Here is a 6,115-nt window from a genome sequence, read left to right on the forward strand (position 1 = left end):
AACTGGAGTGGGTCCAGGACAACCTGGGCTCAGAGGAAGTGGTTTAAATGATACTGGCCATCAAACTGAAGACATCTATCTCCAAAGGATGTACTGTGGTGAAACTTTCTCTACTTAAGGTGAATAATGCAGCAAAAGGATTTGCTTCCTTTACTAGTGAGCTGTGATTGACCCACAGCTAACACATGGTACCTGGGCCAATCACAGATCACTAGTATTTAAAGCTGTCATGAACCCATTCATGACAGTTCAAAGTATTGCTGGTACAGTGATCTTCATTGTATGAGCAGTCAAAGTGTAAAATAAAATAAAAATCCCTGATCACCCCTTCAGAGTAATACACTGTTACTATGGTAACATTGAATTACTCTGACGAATTTAAGATAATATAATTTGAATCCTCTTTTTTTTTTTTTTTGTCACCAGTCAGTGTTTCTAATCACCACCACAGCAGTCATGTAATGCTGTACTGCATGTGTGACGTTATGTTAAAAAAAAAAAAAAAAAAAAAAAAAAAAAAAAAAAAACATGCCTCTTACTAAATACCTTAGACTGTCTACTTTCCAAAAAAAGGGTAATTTACTGTTGTGGGATTTTGGAGCCTCAAGCAATGAAATCAGTTGTTTTCAAATATATATATCTCATAGTCTGTGGACACTATAATTTTCCCACAAACCAATTAATATACACGTATTAGGATTTTTTTTTTTTTTTTTTTTTTACCAAAGTCATAAATGTTTGGCCTAAAGTTGTGAAGAAATTAGATTTTTTTTTTTTAATTTGTTTTTCGAAATGTTTTATATAAAAAAAAAAAAAACTAGTGGTGATTAAATACCACCAAAAAAAAGCTTTATTTGTGTGAAAAAAAAAAATCATATAAATTTCAATTGTATACAGTGTTGCATGACTGCACAATTGGCAGTTAGGCTACTTTCACGCTGCGTTGGCAGTAAAGCGCTGCTCGTTTTCGGCCACTAGCGGGGCGCTTTTAACCCCCCCGTTAGCGGCCAAAGAAGGGGTTAAAAGCGCCTGTGTTGCGACGCTTCCAAAGCGTTGTCCATTCATTTCAATGGGCAGGGGTGGTTTAGGAGCGCTGTGTACAGTGCTCCTGCACTGCCCCAAAGATACTGCTTGCAGGACTTTTTTTTTTTTTTCCTGCAAGCGCACCGCTCCAGTGTGAAAGCACTCTGGCTTTCACACTGGGGTGGCATGGGAGGCAGTTTTCAGGTGATATTCTTAGCGCTGAAAAGCCTGAAAACCGCCTTTAGTGTGAAAGGGGTCTAAATGTAGCGCAGTGCTGAATAGCAAAAAATGGCCTGGTCATGAAGGTGGTAAAGTTTTCTGGAGCTTAAGTGGCTATTGAGCTCTTTATTTTTAATTTGTTTGGCTGATGTTCTAATTTAAACAGTGTTCTATGTTTGTTACATGTGTGTTCAGAAAAGTGGAGCTGTTAATTTGTAAGAATATTGGTTTTGTAAAAAAAAAAAACTGAAAGTGAACTTATATTTCCAGTTAGGAAATTGAGGAAAAAAGGCCAGACATCATATATACTTGTGTGTGCTGATTCCATTTTAAATTTTAAAGCAATATGGTCAGCATGGCAGACATTCAATTATTGTTTTTAAAAAGATAAAGCTGCATTAAGCATACGTGTTTTATTGCATGCAACAAATGCTGTCATGGAGGCACTTGACTGCAACAACCCTTTGCGGATAAACAGAAGTAGGTTCATTTAAATTACACAGTCCACATGGCGGCTGGTGTGAGCTATGGCTGAAGCAAGTCTATATATCAAGTATGCTGAGATCAAGCCATACACTAAGAATGAGCACATTTTATTGTAAAAGTGGCATGTAATAGTAGATTATCATTCAAAAGTACTGCCCTTGTGATCTGCATGCAGGTGCCAATGTAATGGTAATGGCACCCCAAACACGGATCACAAATGCAGTGCATTTGTGGTCACCAAATCTTATGGTTCCGCAGTACCATGCAATTTGGCGCAGCGTCTTTTTTTTTTTTCCTCTTCAGGAAGGTGTTTATCACAAGCATACATAAAAATGATTGTACAACAAACAATAAATTTCCAGAACACACAATGCGTATTACCCATGTAGGCTATCCATTCCTTGCAAGCGGTAAATGATCAGATTTCTAGTGGACTAGAATTAATCTATGTGCCTGAACCAATGTTCCCGCTTCCTTGTAGAATTTCTGCATATGTAAACTGTCTAGGATGCCCAAGATGCATTGGTTAGGGTCAGGCTGCATGGACACCTGGAATACAGTATTAAGCAGGTGAATGACTTCCGACCAGTACAGGTGAAGTTTCGGACATCGTCATCATAGGTGAACTAAGTCTCCATGATCTCTGCGGCATTTGGGTACAAAGGGGCACACAGAATTAGAACACAAAGGGGATGGTATGAAGATGTGAAAGTGGCTTAACAACCACTTTAAATGTGTGCCTAGCCAGTGCTTGTGTACTGTGTGGGAGGTACTTTTGCTTTGCAGGAACTCGGGATCAATGCCTTCCCTACAGAACGGTGATCTCCCTTGTTTACATAGGCAGATCGCTGTTCTGGCTCTCTGCCTAATGATCTCCGGGTGCCGGCAGATATACAGTCCGCGATACCCACAGATCAGCTCCTGCTGTGTATAGTTGCAGTGGGAGCAGGTCTCCAGCGGTGCAGGATCACGTAATAGGTACGTGATCCTGCCTTGCCGCTGTATACAGTGCCTTGAAAAAGTATTCACACCCTTGAAATTCTCCACAATTTGTCATGTTACAACCAAAAATGTAAATGTATTTTATTGGGATTTTATGTGATAGACCAACACAAAGTGGCACATAGTTGTGAAGGGGAAGGAAAATGATAAAGCGCTTTGCTTTTAAGCCAAAAAGTTAATTTTTGGTCTCATCTGACCAGAGCACCTTCTTCCACATGTTTCCTGTGTCCCTCACATGGCTTCTCGCAAACTGCAAACGGGACTTCTTATGGCTTTCTTTCAACAATGGCTTTCCTCCTGCCACTCCTCCATAAAGGCCAGATTTGTGGAGTGCACGACTAATAGTTCTCTTGTGGACAGATTCTGCCACCTGAGCTGTGGATCTCTGCAGCTCCTCCAGAGTTACGATGGGCCTCTTGGCTGCTTCTCTGATTAATGCTCTTCTTGCCCGGCCTGTCAGTTTAGGTGGACAGCCATGTCTTGGTAGGTTTGCAGTGTGCCATACTCTTTCCATTTTCGGGTGATGGATTGAACAGTGCTCTGTGAGATGTTCAAAGCGTGGGATATATTTTTTTTATAACCTAACCCTGTTTTAAACTTCTCCACAACTTTATCCCTGACCTGTCTGGTGTGTTCCTTGGCCTTCGTGATGCTGTTTGTTCACTAAGGTTCTCTAACAAACCTCTGAGGGTTTCACAGAACAGCTGTATTTATACCAAGATTAAATTACACACAGGTGGACTTTATTTACTAATTAGGTGACTTCTGAAGGCAATTGGTTCCACTAGATTTTAGTTAGGGGTATCAGAGTAAAGGGGGCTGAATACAAATGCACACCCCACTTTTCAGATATTTATTTGTAAAAAATTTGGAAAACCATAAATCATTTTTCACTTCATAATTATGTGCCACTTTGTGTTGGTCTATCACGTAAAATTCCAATAAAATAAATTTACGTTTTTTGGTTGTGACATGACAAAATGTGGAAAATTTCAAGGGGTATGAATACTTTTTTAAGGCACTGTTTGTAAGCTATACGGTTGGCAAGCAGTTAAGGGGTCATCAAGAAAATCAAGCAGTAACATACCATAACATTGAGATATAAAACTCTTGGTAGAAGTAGTGTTCTTCATCACAAATGAAAAACGGTGTGGGAGACTGTAACCAGATAGCAGCATCACTCTTGGCCAGAACAGGATGTTGCAATTTGGTAGTAGCAGAGAAGCATAGAGTGGGGTAAGGCAAATTGAGAGTGTAGGGCAGCAAAGGGCTTCACCTTTCCAGCAGACTTGGTCCGACGGTCTTTCCGGCGGACTACCTGAACGGATGGACTTGCCTACACACGACCGGACTTTCCGGCAGGCTAGGTCCGCCCGTCTTTCTGACAGACTTTCAGAATGAACGGACTTGCCCACACACGGACAAGTCTGTTCATTTTGAACGAGACTTGGGTACGACGGGACTAGAAAAGGAAGTGTATCTCACCGCTTTTATCGGCCAGATTGACACCTTGCGAGCCCCGTCGCGGGGCATACTAGGCCCTTAAGTCTGGTATGGATTTTAAAGGGAACCCTCTACGCCAAAAAAAACGGCGTGGGGTCCCCCCTAGAATCCATACCAGACCCCGATCCGAGCATGCAGCCCAGCCGGTCAGGAAAGCTCCCCCCCCCCTGAACCGTACCAGGCCGCATGCCCTCAACATGGGGGGTGGGTGCTTTGGGGCAGGGGGCGCCCTGTGGGGCCCCCCCACCACAAAGCACCTTGTCCCCATGTTGATGACAAGGGCCTCTTCCCGACAACCCTGGCCGTTGGTTGTCGGGGTCTGTGGGCGGGGGGCTTATCGGAATCCTGGAGCCCCCTTTAATAAGAGGGCCCCCAGATCCCGGCCCCCCACCCTTTGTGAATGAGTATGGTGTACATGGTACCCCTACCCATTTACCTAGGGAAAAAGTGTCAATAATAAAAACACACTACACAAGTTTTTGTCCCCACCCCCTTTCCTGACCGGCTGCGTGCTCGGATCGGGGTCTGGTATGGATTCTAGGGGGGACCCCACGCCATTTTTTCGGCGTAGGGGGTCCCCTTTAAAATCCATACCAGACTTAAGGGCCTGGTATGCCCCGCGCTTGCCGCAATAGGAAAATGTGTTTTTCCTATTGCAGCGAGCGCGAGATGCAATACCCTGCCCTTGCGTCGTATCTGGTCCGTCGGACCAGCATACAGACGACCGAGATGAACGGGCTTTCCGTCAAGAACTGAGTCCGGCGGACCAAGATTTGAAACATGCTTCAAATCTAGGTACGGCGGACTTTTGGGGAAAAAAAGTCAGCCGGAGCCTACACACGATCGGATTGTGCGGCGGACTCTGGTCCGCCGTACCAAGTATGCCGGGAAGTCCGCTCGTGTGTACGCGGCATTACAGATTTTCCAATTCAATCAGCATGCTTTTTTAAAAGTAGTGCCTGTACTACTTTTTCCGTGTTCTGGTGCGATTTCAGCCCATTCAAATTATTGGGTTGCAAAATAGGCCCACATGGGAGCACGCAGGAAATGCACAGGAATGCAGAGTGCGTTCATGTGTGATTTGGGTGTTAACCAGCTGTCACAAAATGACATTTCATTCTACTCTGCACTGCAGTGAGATGTGTTGCATGTCTGCATATTTATGCAATGCCCGCCTCCTCAATGCAGCAATAGCTTTCTGTTTGCCCCTGCGTTGGTCTTTGTAGCTCAAATGTCCCGTAGCTGTATCTTGCGCTGTAGCTCTGTTATCAGCATCTTACATGTTCTCTGAGATGGGAGATAGGAGTGTGTGTCCAGGGGGGTTGCTATAAATAGATTAGCAGTCAGCTTGCCATCTAAGAGCTATACACATTCCTTTCTTCATTTGCCTATGAGGAGAAGGGGGTGTGTGCCTTTCCTCCAGTCAGCTGTCTTGGCTGTATGCCCAGTCTTCTCAGCAGTGCTAACCAGGAAGAGGAAATTAACACAATGTGCACGTTCTAAAGGATCTATACAGATGAAGACAGCAGATATACATGTAAAACTTATGTAGGGAAATTTGTTTCATCTCTGTGTATCATCTGAGGCCGTTTACTTCGCTGGGTATATGTGAGGGTTTACATCCACTTTAACAAAAGGCAGAGTGAAGAGGGAAAGTACTAATTATTAAAGGACACCTATCAGGAAAAAAATATGGTAGCTATCAGTATTGATTTTTTTTTTAATGTACATGCATTATTGCTGTCCACAGTTCTATGCTACCTCAATTAGTGACTGTCAGAAGATTATGAAAAAAAAAAAAACAATATATGTAATATGTCTATTAGGCCCTTTCATGCCAATGGATCCACCTGCTTAGGGAATGTCTCCTCTGATCCCCGCT

This window comes from Aquarana catesbeiana, linkage group LG03 (genome assembly GCF_042186555.1).
Source record: "Aquarana catesbeiana isolate 2022-GZ linkage group LG03, ASM4218655v1, whole genome shotgun sequence".
NCBI lineage: Eukaryota > Metazoa > Chordata > Amphibia > Anura > Ranidae > Aquarana > Aquarana catesbeiana.